Source organism: Hyperolius riggenbachi, chromosome 10 (genome assembly GCF_040937935.1).
Source record: "Hyperolius riggenbachi isolate aHypRig1 chromosome 10, aHypRig1.pri, whole genome shotgun sequence".
Lineage (NCBI taxonomy): Eukaryota > Metazoa > Chordata > Amphibia > Anura > Hyperoliidae > Hyperolius > Hyperolius riggenbachi.
This window is the reverse complement of record NC_090655.1, coordinates 263,667,849-263,684,640: the sequence shown is the minus strand read 5'-3', so window position 1 is coordinate 263,684,640 and position 16,792 is coordinate 263,667,849. Positions and strand designations below refer to the sequence as shown.

The following is a 16,792-nucleotide window of genomic DNA, read 5'->3' as shown; positions in this document are numbered from 1 at the left end:
GGGCACGCTGCAATCATTGCCAGTGCCTAAGGAACCATGGACCCATTTGTCCATGGACTTTGTGGGAGAACTCCCCAGGTCCGAGGGTAAAACAGTCATTTGGGTGGTAGTTGACAGGTTCAGTAAAATGGCTCATTTCATTCCCCTGGACGGACTCCCCTCTGCCCAAGAGCTGGCAGATCTCTTCATTCAGCACATTTTCCGGTTGCATGGCATTCCGGAGAATGTGGTGTCAGATAGGGGAGTTCAGTTTGTTTCCAGATTCTGGAGAGCGTTCTGTCATCATCTTGGGATGGACCTGTCATTTTCCTCTGGCTACCACCCACAAACTAATGGACAAACTGAAAGGGTTAACCAGTCATTAGAGCAGTTTCTCAGATGTTATGTGGCTGATGCGCAACTGGAATGGGCGAAATTTTTGCCATTCACAAAGTTTGCGCATAACAACCTGAAAAGTACTTCCTCGGGCTTCTCTCCCTTTCAGGTGGTAACGGGGAGATCTCCCAAATTTTCTCCTTTGCCCGTGGTGACTTCGCCTTTTCTGGCTTTGGAGGATTGGCAGGGAACTTTAAAGGAAATTTGGGCTATGGTTAAAAGGAATTTGGAAAAGTCTTTTCTGACACAAAAGAAAGAGGCAGACAAAAAGCGATCAGTGGAATGGGAATTCGTGCCAGGAAACATGGTGTGGGTATCAACCCGACATCTGGCCCTTAAAGAGGAACTTCAGCCTAAACAAACATACTCTCATCAAGTTACATTAGTTATGTTAATTAGAATAGATAGGTAATATAATATCTTACCCACCCTGTTTTAAAAGAACAGGCAAATGTTTGTGATTCATGGGGGCTGCCATCTTTGTCATGGGGGCAGCCATCTTTTTGGTTGAAAGGTGGTGACAAGGAGCAGGAGACACAGTTCCAACTGTCCTGATCACCTGTGAAGCTTTGTGGGAACACACACTGGCCGAAGTGGGATACCAGGGAAACAATAAATCAAACAAAGTCTAAAAGAAGACAAGCCCTATAGGTAAAAACACCTCAGTACGGTGTCTTGTCAAAATTAGACCAATTGGTCGAGTGATATGCCTCCTGTATTTGGAGGGATATCAACGGTACACTCTCCTAATAGGGATAGTTGGCTACAAGTATGTGCAAATTACTGCGGGGGTCTTTGCTGATCCCCCCCACTCGATGTGTCGACGTGGGGTGTAGCTATCCCGCAGGCAGTGCACTAGTGTACCGGGACAGTGCGTGAGGTTAGAGGGGCATAAACAAGCTACCTGCAATCTATTAATAACAGATAGGGTAGAGCCCAGAGTTCTGCCTCACACTACTGTGCCCAAAGGAGACAGGATGGATAGAGTACTGTGTCATCACAAGTGCCCAGTGCTGTACATATAAAACCTTAATATGAACATATTTCGCCCATAGACAGGGCTTCCTCAGAAGGTGCTATACAATATATACAAATTTACATAAACATGTTCCAGTACCCTTTCCTTGAATTGTCTTGTGGTTTTACCCACATACCACAGGTTGCATGGGCATTTCGCTCCATACACTACTCCGCGTGTCTCACAGTTAATGAATGATTTGATTGTAAACGTTCTCCCACTATGTGGGGCTGTAAAGCAGATGCAGACCTATGCGCTGGTGGCATTGCGTCTCCCTGACAACATGGGAGGAGGCGCATTGTGACGCCGACTTTGTCCGGCGCCGTCACTATGGTTACATACAGCGCATGACGTATACGCCGGGCGGAAACGGGCTGCTCCGCCATGTACACATGGAACTAACCCGGCTTGGAGGCACAGGATGGCGGACTCCTGGGGACGATCGCGGTGGCGGTATTTGCCGCCAACCACAGCGCCTACATGTATTTAAGGTAGACACCCCTCAGGGTCATTTAACTACCCATTAGAGGGTCTATACAGTGTTGACTGCCAATTTACTTTAGACACGCCCCAGACAAGGGGCGTTGTCCACTTCCCCCCTCCACCACCTATTTAAACAGAGGCCTGACATGGCTCGGTTAGCTTTGACTTAAGCTTTGAGGGATGGCGGTGGGGGGGTCTGTGTAGATATTTTAATCACTGTTTATGTAAATTTGTATATATTGTATAGCACCTTCTGAGGAAGCCCTGTCTATGGGCGAAATATGTTCATATTAAGGTTTTATATGTACAGCACTGGGCACTTGTGATGACACAGTACTCTATCCATCCTGTCTCCTTTGGGCACAGTAGTGTGAGGCAGAACTCTGGGCTCTACCCTATCTGTTATTAATAGATTGCAGGTAGCTTGTTTATGCCCCTCTAACCTCACGCACTGTCCCGGTACACTAGTGCACTGCCTGCGGGATAGCTACACCCCACGTCGACACATCGAGTGGGGGGGATCAGCAAAGACCCCCGCAGTAATTTGCACATACTTGTAGCCAACTATCCCTATTAGGAGAGTGTACCGTTGATATCCCTCCAAATACAGGAGGCATATCACTCGACCAATTGGTCTAATTTTGACAAGACACCGTACTGAGGTGTTTTTACCTATAGGGCTTGTCTTCTTTTAGACTTTGTTTGAAGCTTTGTGGGAAAGCAGCCGCCTCCACTCAGCGTGGGGCGGCTGCTTCCCGTAATAGCAGGGCAGAGTGCGGAGGGACAGCCGCCTTCTCTCAGCGTGAGGTGGCTGCCTCCATGCAGGGCTGTGTGGAGCGCGGAGAAACCGCCGCGTTGGACGCGGCGGTTAGCGCGCATAGGCCCCTTGCTGGGACACCGCAGAGCGGTGCTGGTGCGGCTGGGACTCGTAGTCCCCCTGGTTTTAGAGTGACGCGTGCACGCGCACTAAGGCAGGGCTTATGTGGTAGCCAGAGGTAGTCAGCTGACCAGGCTGGTCAGCTGACACTGGCTTCACACCTCATTGGTCCAGCACTTAGGGGAGGCACTGGGCAACTCCAGAGTATATATACTGGAGCCTGGTCATTCCTCTGGTGTCTGGCGTTGCAAACACATACGTGGGAGCACTCAGACCTGTAGTCAGATCCGTTAGTGTGCCAGGACCAGCTGGAGCTGTAATCCTACACTAAGCTAGATTCTGTTGATAGCTTAAAGTACTAGTTTGATTGTGATTATCTGTTATGACCCTTTGCCTGCTTGACTATCCTCCTGAACTCTGACCTTGTACCTCGATATTTCTGATACTCTGTTGCCGAACCCCGGCTCGTCCTTAGACTCTGTTTCTGCCTCTTGATCTTGTACCTCGATATTTCTGATACCTGTTGCCGAACCCTGCCTGTACCTAGACTCCGCCTCTGCCTACTGTATCTGTACTTTATCTGTCCGTGTGTTACGACCTGGCTTGTCCGACCTCGAGAATCGACCTCACGATTGGAGGCGGTTCCCCGTCCTGTTAGTGACATTTCCTCCTCAGTGTCACTCTCAGACTAACCTTCCTACTCGCAGCCTGACTCCTCCCGCCTTGGAGATTTCAGGTCTTCGGAAGGAAGCCGTGCAGTTATCCTCACTGCACTGAGGCCTAGTCCACCTAACACTACACTCTACTCAGATGAACAGAGGTTAGCTGGTATATCGGATTATCGGTGATACTGCAGATCACTTATAATCTGGTATACATCTGTATTCCCCGTGATACTGCAGATCACCGGTAATCAGATCCTCTCTGTGCTTCACCGATCGTTACATCACCCCTCCCAGCTGCACACCATAGGCTTCAAATGTCAAATTCAAAATGTAAAAAAAAAATTGCACCAAAACAGCAGAACGAGAACAACAAAATCAGAAATCCCATCATGCTTTGCACAGCATCAGGGGAAAAAAGCCCGGGCAGTTTTCTTCTGTGCAGCTAAAAATGAGGCTTATATAAGAGAAACAAAGTTCTGATGCTGTGAAACTGTTAAAGAAACACAAAGCCTTTTCAGTGCTGCTGAGTCGATTTTCAGTCCGGAGGTTCACTTTAAACAGCCTTCAGCGAAGCTGGGCCCCAGGTTTATAGGGCCCTACCCTGTTTCTAAAAAGATTAATAATGTCTCATGTTATTTCACTGCCACCCAGTATGAAAGGGGTAAAATCATTCCACGTGTCGCTATTGAAACCAGCTGTGCATGTAGATTCCTCCCCCCCCCCCCGTGATGATTGAGGGTGAACTTGAATATGAAATTGAACAGATTTTGGATTCTTGTCAGGTGCGTAACTCGGTGCAGTACCTTGTTCATTGGAAAGTGTATGGGCCCGAGGAGAGGTCTTGGGTACCAAGTAGCCGCATGCATGCGGAGGAACTTAAGAAAAAATTCCATTAGTTGCATCCTGAGAAGCCATGCAGGACGTGTCCGGAGTCCACGCCTCAAGGGGGGGGGGGGGGGTACTGTAACGAGCGGCGGGGATACGATCTCTGCCATTCCCGCTGCTCAGCCCGGTCCGTGCGCACTGGCCTCTCGCCGGCGCATAGCGTCAGGGCTATGCGCGCGCGCAGCGGCGAGACCTTTACGCGTCTTGGAGATGCATGAGCTGACCTACGGGTCGGCTGACATCACGGGGAGCGCTCCTCGCTCCCGATTGGTCTGGCTGGCAGGGGCGTGCTTTGGAGTCCTCTGCCAGCATAAAGGCAGCGAGCTGTCAGTAGCTCGCTGTCTGCTGTTGCGAATACTTATGTGCTAGCGCTCAGACCTTAGATAGTATCCGGTGTGCTTTGATCTGGGAGGAAACCAGGGATTTCACACAAGACTAGGATTATTGTATTATTGTATATTGGTATGACTCTGCTTATTCTCTGACCCTGCTCGTGCTTACCGATTCTGTACTTCTGCCCATCTGACTCTATTGCTGGACTTTGCCTAATATCTCACTACTCTCTTGCCTGTCGAATTTGTACTGTATCTGCCCGCCTGTTACCGAACCTGATCAGCCTGACCACTCTACTCTCACCAGAGGGCACTGACTCTGGTGAGGGGCTCTGTACTGTTAGTACTCACCAGCTCCTCTGGTGAGGTATTGCTATCTGTCAGTACAACTGTTGCACCAAGCACTACATTTGCTAACAGCTACCACTTCTGATTGCCTGGTATACTTGTATTATTGGTGATTCTGCAGATCTCCATATAATCAGGTATATATCTGCGCCATTATAGGTGATACTGCAGATCATCTCATAATCAGAACTCTGTTTTTGTTGACACATATCGTTACACTCTTTTTTGCAACCTCGGCTTACAGGGAATTGACCTTGGTGATCTGTAAACCGTTTCCCACCTTCATCATTCATATACAAGGTTCTTTTGATAATTTTTCATAACTCTAATGTATTAAACTCTTTTAGTGTTCATTAATATACTTTCAGCTGTACTGAGATTATCTTTCAACTTGTTGTTCAGATCATCATAATGTTCAAAGTTATTCAATTTCTCCAAATTCCTTTTAACTTTAGAAATCTGAACCTTTAGGGCCCATTCACACTTACAATCGCAGAACGCCGGCGATTACCGCCGGCGTTCTGCGGGAGTGATTTTCCCGCGATTAGCGCGGAAAAATCACTGGACACTGCGGCGGTTTTGGAGCGATCGCGATTAGCGTGCTATGCACGCTAATCACGATCGCAAATCGCGGAACGCTCGTCGCCGGCAAACCGCTGCATGCAGCGCGGTTGCGGTTATCGCTAACCGCAACCGCGGCAGTGAGAACACGGCGACTTGCTACAATGTGTAGCGGTTCTTGCAGAACCGCTAGCGGTTTGCCGTGAGCGGGAATCGTGCGATTCCCGCTCAGGTGTGAATGGGCCCTAATTAGTTTCCTCAGGCAAATAGAACATACCATTAACATTTGGTTCCATTCTACCACAAACTGGCTGGATTAAATTGTGGTCGGAATCTTTTTTTTAACAATTTTTTTTTATTGTTTTTGAAAAGCATTTCAGTTGGAAAGAGGCTAAAAAGCCAGGATATAACAGTACCAGATAATCAAAGGCAATAGAAAACGCATTATAGAAAGAGCCATGGCCAGACTGTAACAGATAATACAGCTGATATCAAAACCAAAATCCCAACTCTTAACTAGCCCACCCATCATCTCTAAGGGTGCTCCACGCATCTATATACCGAATACATTTGTTGTCGGCACAGGGCTTCTTGACGCAGGGTGAGCCAAATGATGGCTCTCCCTGCTGCTGCACAAATTCGGGGTGGCGCTAAATACTATTCCCCCTCTGAGTCGTAGCAACTCAGAGGAAGAAGTAATTCAGGATCCAGCAATCGCCGGGGTCTCTGAATCACCCTTACACGAGGTATGCACTACAGCTTCAGCCCTACGCACATGAAAAGCCCTGCCTCGTCTAAACCATCGATGCTTATCCTGATGACAAAGATGAAACAGCTCTTCTTTAACATCCGATACCAACAGAGCCAGGGGCGTAACTAGAAATCACCGGGCCCCCTGCAGAAATTTGGATGCCCCCCACCCACTCAGGGACGTTTTGGGGGGCAGGAGTGGATGCAGCATGCAAGGAGAGCTTAGCCACACATCGGCGGGGAGGAGGACAGTCCCCCCCCCACCCACCTTAGGCTCTCCCCTCAGCGCACCCCTCCAGCAACAATTAGTGGCAGCAGGCGGCGGCAGGAGGCAATACCTCCATCCACCGTGGAGGTCCAATCACTAAGTGCCTCACGCTACTTCCTGTTTAAACAGGAAGTAGCGTCAGACACTTAGAGAGAGGAAGCTCCGGCGGTGGAATGCAGGAAGGTATGTGTTCCTGCCCGCCGCCTGCAGACACTAAGTGATGCTGGAGGGGAGCGCTGAGGGGAGAGCCCAAGGTGAGGGAGGGACTGTCCTCCTCCCCGCCGATGTGTGGCCAAGATCTCCCCTCATGCTGTGACCCCTCCTGCCCCCCATTGGTGCAGGGTCTGCATCCACTATTGTTACGCCCCTGGACAGAGTGCTTGTATCGTTATCCATTTGTTAAAGATCACCTTGCGGGCAGGGATCGGCTTTCGAGTACAGAAGTACTCGAATTCGGAATGCTAATGTAGGTTGCATAATGCACCTGTGCCTGCGGGATAGAGGGGGTTAACTTACCCAGAAGTCCGGGGATCCCATCATGTCACCACTGTAATTAGTGTCCTATAGGACGCATTCCACCACACACTACCTTCTGCCGCCGGAAGGAGGATGTGGACGTGCGGTAGGGAGTGGTGGAACGCATCCCATAGGACGCATAATACAGCGGTGATACGATAGGAAGAAATACACCCTTATTTCCAAATAATATATTGTCTCCATACTATGTACTAGGGACATCATTTACATCTTGTGATAACCAAGACAAATAGGCATGTACAATGTGTGGGTATTATGTACAGTAGCATTGTTTATTTTAAAACTATAGGGGATGGAATTGGAGAAATAGTATATTTTTTTCCTTGTTTTTCCCTTTAAATGCATAGAAATTATAGTAATTACTGAAAACAAATATCACCCCCAAAAACCTAAATTTGTGGCAAAAGAAACAAATTAAATATTTTCCATGCGTTTGTGTTTACAGATTGTGGGCGGGGCATAAAAAACTTTCATTGATCTAAAGCAAAATAAACTTGAAAGTTCTTGCAGTACTTTGTTTCTCTGCTCTACTGCGAAAAATGGACATTACCCACTTGCCAACCGCCCATAGCCAATGTGCGGCGGCAAAGTGGCACGCCCAGGACCACGTAACGTCAATTGGCGTCGGGTCCTGGGACACTAGCTGGCCGGGGATCGTGAGCTGTGATGCACGCACATCCGCTGGCAATAGGCTCCGCCCACCCGCGACGTCAACCTGCCGGCCGTTCAGAAGCGCCGGCGGGTTGTTAACCCCTCGATCGCCGCATGGAAAGCGTATAATACGCTTTGTAATGTACACAAAGCGTATTATACAGGCTGCCTCCTGCCCTGGTGGTCCCAGTGATCGAGGGACCACCAGGGCAGGCTGCAGCTCCCCTAGTCTGCACCCAAACACACTGATCCTGATCACCTCCGAAAATGCATTGTTTACATCTGCTCCCCCCTCTAATCACCCATCAAACACCCCGTCACTGCTACCCATCAGATCAGACCCTAATCTGCCCCTTGCAGGCACCCAATCACCTGCCACACCCTTGAATAGCCCCCCAGACCCCCTCTGATCAACTCGCCAGTGCACTGCTTGCATATAATCCAGGGCTGTGGAGTCGGAGTCGTGGAGTCGGAGTCGTGGAGTCGGGCAATTTTGGGTGCCTGGAGTCGGAGTCGGGAAAAAATGCACCGACTCCGACTCCTAATGAATTTGTAACTGTAATTAAAATAGAAAATGTGATAAAATGTTCTATTTCTCAGATAATAGTCATTAAAAATAATGTATATATACAGTATATATACAGTAATAGCTGTGCTTAGTCCACAAAAATGAAATAAACCAGTCAAAATTAGTTACTTATCCTCCAGCCCCCTTCAGGCTAATCAGTCCCTCGCTGTCCTCCACCACCCGGATCTTCTGCTATGAGTCCTGGTAATTCAGCCAGTCAGCGCTGTCCGGCCGCATGCCGCTCCCACAGCCAGGAACATTCTGCACCTGCGCAATAGTGCTGCACAGGTGTAGTATGCTCCTGGCGGCGGAGTGTGTGCATGCGCACTACGCCCGACTGGCTCAAGTACCTGGACTCATAGCAGAAGATCCAGGTGGTGGAGGAGGACATAGAGGGACTGATTATCCTGAAGGCAGCTGGAGGAAGCCCCAGGTATGTATAAAACTTTAATTTCATCTGTCTCAGGTTTACTTTGTTACACAGTAGTACTATACTCTACATATGCACTCCCCACAGAGCTGCAGGGAATCCACTGAGAATGCTGTCCACATTGAACACAGAGGTGTTGTCTGTTTACAATCTCCTCATTCCCCTGCAGAGTACCTGCACATCATTCTTACATGTACCCACACTTACATTGCCTAGGGCCTGATAGATGTTCTTTGTTCCGGTTTGTACCTTTTACAAGTACTCTTACCAAGGACTAGTTTTAGTCTAAAGGGAATAAATATAGTAGTCTACATATCCTTCTCACTTCAGCTGTCTTGTAAAATTCCTAAGCGTTGGCAGTTAAGAGACGAATTTCATGTTACATACTTTTAATCAACAAAATTGTAATATGCAAATTAGAGGAGTCGGAGTCGTGGAGTCGGTGGAATCCTAAACTGAGGAGTCGGAGTCGGAGTCGGTGGATTTTTGGACCGACTCCACAGCCCTGATATAATCTCCCCTGTAATCACCTACTGATCACCTATAAATCACGCCGTCACTGCTACCCATCAGATCAGACCCTAATCTGCCCCTTGCGGGCAACCAATCACCCACACCCTCAGATAGCCCCCCAGACCCCCTCTGATCAACTAGCCAGTGCATTGCTTGCCTATATTCTCCCCTGTAATCACCTACTGATCACCTATCAATCACCCCGTCACCCCGTCACTGCTACCCATCAGATCAGACCCTAATCTGCCCCTTGCGGGCACCCATTCACCCGCCCACAGCCTCAGATAGCCCCCCAGACCCGCTCTGATCAACTCGCCAGTGCATTGCTTGCATATATTCTCCTCTGTAATCACCTACTGATCACCCATCAATCACCCCGTCACCACCTGTCACTGCTACCCATCAGATCAGACCCTAATATGCCCCTTGCGGGCAACCAATCACCCGCCCACACCCTCATATAGCCCCTCAGACCCCCTCTGATCAACTCGCCAGTGTATTGCTTGCATATATTCTCCTCTGTAATCACCTACTGATCACCTATCAATCACCCCGTCACCACCTGTCATTGCTACCCATCAGATCAGACCCTAATTTGCCCCTTGCGGGCCAACCAATCACCCGCCCACACCCTCAGATAGCCCCCCAGACCCTCTCTGATCAACTCACCAGTGCATTGCTTGCATATATTCTCCCCTGTAATCACCTACTGGTGATCACCCATAAATCACCCCGTCACCACCTGTCACTGCTACCCATCAGATCAGACCCTAATCTGCTCCTTGCGGGCACCCAATCACCCGCCCACACCCTCAGATAGCCCCCCAGACCCCCTTTGATCACCTCCCCAGTGCATTATTTACATCTGTTCTTCCCTCTAATCACCCACTGATCACCCCCTGTCACTGCTACCCAGCAGATCAGACCCTCATCTACCCCTTGCGGGCACCCAATGACCCGCCCACACCCTCAGACCCCCTTCCGATCACCTCCCCAGTGCATTGCTTGCATCCATTCCCCCCTCTATTCACACCCTGAGACATCCATCAATCAACTCTTGTCACCCCCTAGCACACCTACCCATCAGATCAGGCCCTAATTTGCCCCGTGTGGGCTCCTGAGTACTCGGCCAAACCCTCAGATCCCCTTCCGATCACCTCCCCAGTGCACTGATTGCATTTATTCTCCCCTCTAATCACCCCCTGAGACACCCATCAATCACCTCCTGTAACCCCCAGCACTCCTATCCATCAGATCAGGCCCTAATCTGCCCCCTGTGGGCTTCTGATCACCCGGCCAAACCCTCACCCGCCCCACCACAGTGACAGAATTTTTTTTCCTGATCACTGCTGGCTGAGACCAACCTTTTCGGTGGAAGCCACTCCAAGTTTCCAAATGTAACATTTTTTGGGGACCTTCATGGGTTTAGTCAAAAAGAATGTATTGCGGTCTTATTGGTCTACGCACCCAATACATCACATGCCCATGTTCTCTGCTGCCATGTCCAGGTCACGATTTGAGAACATCCTGCGCTTCCTGCACTTCAGTGCCAATACAACCTGTCATCTAAGAGGCCACCCTGCTTATGACCGGTTCCTCAAAATTCGGCCCCTCATAGACCACCTGTCATAAAAATTAGCAGATGCTTATACCCCGGAACAGTCATTTTGAGGCATTTGGTTTCCAGACTACTCCTCACGGTTTGGACCCCTAAAATGCCAGGGCAGTATAGGAACCCCACAAGTGACCCCATTTTAGAAAGAAGACACCCCAAGGTATTCCGTTAGGTGTATGATAAGTTCATAGAAGATTTTATTTTTTGTCAAAAGTTAGCGGAAATTGATTTTTATTGTTCTTTTTCACAAAGTGTAATTTTCCACTAACTTGTGACAAAAAATAAAATCTTCCATGAACTCACCATACACCTAACGGAATACCTTGGGGTGTCTTCTTTCTAAAATGGGGTCACTTGTGGGGTTCCTATACTGCCCTGGCATTTTAGGGGCCCTAAACCGTGAGGAGTAGTCTAGAAACCAAATGCCTCAAAATGACCTGTGAATAGGAAGTTGGGCCCATTAGCACATCTAGGCTGCAAAAAAAGTGTCACACATGTGGTATCACCGTACTCAGGAGAAGTAGTATAATGTGTTTATACCAGGGCTGTGGAGTCGGAGTCGTGGAGTCGGAGTCGTGGAGTCGGGCAATTTTGGGTGCCTGGAGCCGGAGTCGGGAAAAAATGCACCGACTCCGACTCCTAATGAATTTGTAACTGTAATTAAAATAGAAAATATGATAAAATGTTCTCTTTCTCAGATAATAGTCATTAAAAATAATGTATATATACAGTATATATACAGTAATAGCTGTGCTTAGTCCACAAAAATGAAATAAACCAATCAAAATTAGTTACTTGTGCTGCTTCAATAAAGCAGTCCCTGTATTTTTAAGGTCAGATATACATATCTGATTGTGACTGTATATATGATGTGTACACAGGAATCTCTTATATATACTAAATAACATCTCTGCTGTAAGAATAAAGCCTGATGTGTAGCTGTGTCACTAATAGAGATGGACAACGAGATGGAAATAATTCTGCATTGATGCTGATTTATGCAAATGTCAAATGTATGCACTCTCTTTGCTCATGAAATCAAATAATTTGATATGTTATTAAAATTTGGTTTGGTGACTACAAATTAAAGGGTAACTGAGACGGATGAAAAGTAAAGTTTTATACATACCTGGGGCTTCCTCCAGCCCCCTTTAAGCTAATCAGTCCCTCACTGTCCTCCACCACCCGGATCTTCTGCTATGAGTCCTGGTAATTCAGCCAGTCAGCGCTGTCCGGCCGCATGCCGCTCCCACAGCCAGGAACATTCTGCACCTGCGCAATAGTGCTGCACAGGTGTAGTATGCTCCTGGCGCCGGAGTGTGTGCATGCGCACTACGCCTGACTGGCTCAAGTACCTGGACTCATAGCAGAAGATCCAGGTGGTGGAGGAGGACAACAAGGGACTGATTATCCTGAAGGCGGCTGGAGGAAGCCCCAGGTATGTATAAAACTTTAATTTCATCTGTCTCAGGTTTACTTTGTTACACAGTAGTAATATACTCTACATATGCACTCCCCACAGAGCTGCAGGGAATCCACTGAGAATGCTGTGCACATTGAACACTGAGGTGTTGTCTGTTTACAATCCCCTCATTCCCCTGCTGAGTACCTGCACATCATTCTTACATGTACCCACACTTACATTGCCTAGGGCCTGATAGATGTTCTTTGTTCCGGTTTGTACCTTTTACAAGTACTCTTACCAAGGACTAGTTTTAGTCTAAAGGGAATAAATATAGTAGTCTACATATCATTCTCACTTCAGTTGGATTGTAAAATTCCTAATTGTTGGCAGTTAAGAGACGAATTTCATGTTACATACTTTTAATCAACAAAATTGTAATATGCAAATTAGAGGAGTCGGAGTCGTGGAGTCGGAGTTGGTGGAATCCTAAACTGAGGAGTCGGAGTCGGAGTCGGTGGATTTTTGGACCGACTCCACAGCCCTGGTTTATACGTTATGTTACACATACCCATGCTGGGTGGGAGAAATATCTCTGTAAATGGACAATTGTGTGTAAAAAAAAAAAAAAATCAAAAAGCATGGGTACCCAGCATGGGTATGTGTAAAAATACACCCCAAACACATTATACTATTTCTCCTGATTATGGCAATACCACATGTGTGACACTTTTTTGCAGCCTAGGTGCGCTAATGGGCCCAAAGTCCTTTGGGCACCTTTAGGCTTTACAGGGGTGCTTACAATTTAGCACCCCCCAAAATGCCAGGACAGTAAACATACCCCACAAATTACCCCATTTTGGAAAGTAGACATCCCAAAGTATTCAGAGAGGGGCATGGTGAGTCCGTGGCAGATTTCTTTTTTGTTTGTCACAAGTTAGCAGAAATGGAAACTTTTTTTTTTTTGTCACTAAGTGTAATTTTCCGCTAACTTGTGACAAAAAATAATATCTTCTATGAACTCACTATGCCTCTCAGTGAATACTTTGGGATGTCTTCTTTCCAAAATGGGGTCATTTGGGGGGTATTTATACTATCCTGGAATTCTAGCCCCTCATGAAACATGACAGGTGCTCAGAAAAGTCAGAGATGCTTCAAAATGGGAAAATTCACTTTTTGCACCATAGTTTGTAAACGCTATAACTTTTACCCAAACCAATAAATATACACTTATTGTTGTTTTTTTTCTATAAAAGACATGTAGCACAATAAATATGGACAAAAATGTATAAAGAAATTTTACTTTATTTGAAAAATGTCAGCACAAAAAGTAAAAAAAAGAAAAAAATTCATGTCTTTTTTTGACGAATATAATAAAAATTAAAATCACAGCAGCAATCAAATAACACCAAAAGAAAGCTGTATTAGTGACAAGAAAAGGATGTAAAATTCATTTAGGTGGTAGGTTGTATGACCGAGCAATGAACCGTTAAAGCTGCAGTGGTCTGAATGGAAAAAAAGTGTCTGGTCCTTAAGGGGTTTATGACTGCAGTCCTTAAGTGGTTAAACAAACCAGAAACATCTCAATAATGAAGCGAATGAATGGTGGGGAAACATTTCAATTTTATAAAAATCTTTAATATTTTGAAAACTAGAACAAATAGAAGGGGGCTTTTTGCAGCACAAACGGGCACAAACCAACCATTCCATTGTCATGCCTGTGCGTTGCTGTAGGGAGGCCGGGTGATGCCATCGTCTGGAAAAAAATAATTGCTGTGATCTTCAAAACAAAGCAGCACATGGCCTCATTTTTTTCAGCCCAGTATAGCTTATTTATGCCAATTGTAGGAGGGGGGGAGGGGGGTATTTTGCTTCAACTCAGAATTATCTGCATCTCATTGACCATCACCAGTGACAGACTACGGACCTGCAATGTTACAGAGAGCTCTGGCTGCAAACACTTTTATTTATAACAGTAAATCTGAGTGATGCAGGTAATAGTACATCTTACATCACATGCAGAGGAACAAAACATGTCACACTGTGGGAACAATATACAGCTGATATTCAGCACATTATCCAGAGGAATAACTTTATTAGCAGCTTTATCCACAGAAGAGATACTTGGAGATGCATCAGATTTCCATTCTAATAGGATTTATTTTGTTACATAACACAGAATTGTTTCCAGCAACAGCTTCCCACATTTGTCTGTAGCAGCAGCGAATGTTCATCCGGCTCACTGATAGGCGGCCGGATTCCTCTCTCCCCCACCCCACCTCCCTGCAGTCCTGAGTGGGCGATTTGCGGGAGTCAAAACTCACTTATCGCCGATTCCATTATCATGTATCCAAGGCAACAGGGTGACACACATCATCAAGACGTTCCAGCGTGTAATACGTTGTCATGTGAAGAGTGTCACGTGACACCCTGTTGCCATGGAGATGTGGTGCTGGAATCGCCGAGTTTTGAACAGGGCTGTGGAGTCGATACAAAAATACTTCGACTCCTCAGGTTAGGATTCCACCGACTCCGACTCCTCTTATTTGCATATTACAATCTTGCTGATTGAAAGCCCGCAAGCGCAGAGCTGACTCATTCACTGTCAATGGATGGGATCAGCAATGCAGCGGGGAGCAGCGCAGATGGCGTGCGATCATACGCGTTGCGTTCCGATCGCACGGCCATCTGAGCTGCATAGATGTGAACGAGGCCTAAAACTAGTCCTTGCTAAGAGTACCTGTAGAAGGTACAGACAGGAACAAAGAACATCTATCAGGCCCTAGGCAATGTAAGTGTGGGTACATGTAAGAATGATGTGCAGGTACTCTGCAGGAGAATGAGGGGATTCTTCCTCTATTACACATTCTTCATGTACAATCTGAACCAGGTTTATGGGTGATAGACAACACCTCTGTGTTCAATGTGCACAACATTCTCAGTGGATTCCCTGCAGCTCTGTGGGGAGTGCATATGTAGAATATAGTACTACTGAGTAACAAAGTAAACCTGAGACAGATGAAAGTGTTATACATAGCTGGGGCTTCCTCCAGCCCCCTTCAGGCTAATCAGTCCCTCGTTGTCCTCCTCCACCACCTGGATCATCTGCTATGGTTCCAGGTACTTGAACCAGGAACGTACTACAGCTGCGCAACACTATTGCGCAGATGCACAACGCTCCTGGCTGTAGGAGCGGCATGCGGCCGGACAGCACTGACTGGCTGAATTACTGGGACTCAAAGCAGAAGATCCAGGTGGTGGAGGTGTACAGCGAGGGGCTGATTAGCCTGAAGGGGGCTGGAAGAAGCCCCAGGTATGTATAAAACTTTTCTTTTCATCCATCTCAGGTACCATTTAATTTGATTTGTAGTCACCAAACCAAATTTTAACAACATATGAAATTATTTGATTTCATGAGCAAAAGGAGTGCATACATTTGCATAAATCAGAATCAACGCAGAATTATTTCCATCTCATTGACCATCTCTATTAGTAACACAGCTACACATCAGGCTTTATTCTTACAGCATAGATGTTATTTAGTATATATAAAAGATTCCTGTGTACACATCATATATACAAAAAAAAAAAAAAAAAAAAAAAAAACATATCCAGGCACATCGCCTCTAGTTATGACATTAAATAAGTTATTAAGGAAAGGGAGGTGCTGAAGGGGGTGTGGCCAGAAAACAGCAAAAATCTATTAACCCTTCGCACTCTCGCATGCATATGTTCAAACAAATGCCTTCACAGATTCACTCATCCAGGCACCACTGTTATCCCTACAGCTACGTTAAAAGCCGGGGTCTTAGTTCACAGAAGAATGCATTCTTATGCTTAGTCACCTATACTGCGCAGAAGTACCCAGGTAAACATAGGTGTCCTAACTCTGGCCCTGTAACATGCATAGTGCAGACATGCAAACATTCATTGCATCAAACCTATCTAGGGATTAGGAGCACACATCCTGACGTCCTCTCCTGGGACAGACAGTGCATCTTACCAATCGCACAAGGGAGCTAACGTAATGTATCCATGTGCACCATGCACATACACCAGCACAAACTGTGTGCATGCTGACAAACACATACAGGGGAAGGAGGGAGTGCACTGAATTAAAACCCTAGCCACAGGGGTCAGTAACAAGAAAAAAAATCACCTGAATCCAACTCGGACTGGCTGTATATGCACGTCAATACCAATCGCAGTATGTTTTGTATTTAGGTGCATACACGTCACTACCGCCAAGGAGGGTAAGACTATGACCATCACCCCCCTCTCTGGGTACCCGAGTGGAGTTTGTGCCTCTCCCACCTGCTTCCAGTGGTTGGCGGCTCCCTGTGCAGCTCCCCTTTGTGAGAGTTCACAATTTCCTTCTTTCTATACTTTGTGAGCTAGTGCCCCATTTAGGCTCCTGTTGTCTCTGTGTGTTTACTTCCCAGGGTGCATTGCTTACCCTTCCACACAGTCCTGCAAAGGTGGAATTTGATTGGTCCATTTTCAAGTTGCATACA

General features: G+C 46.8%; 1 protein-coding gene across 1 annotated transcript in view; it reads left to right on the top strand.

Annotated features, from left to right (window-relative positions):
- LOC137537153 (zinc finger protein 208-like) overlaps window positions 1-16,792 on the top strand; it is a 289,307-nt gene that overhangs the window by 127,439 nt on the left and 145,076 nt on the right. The gene's annotated exons all lie outside the window — the stretch shown is intronic.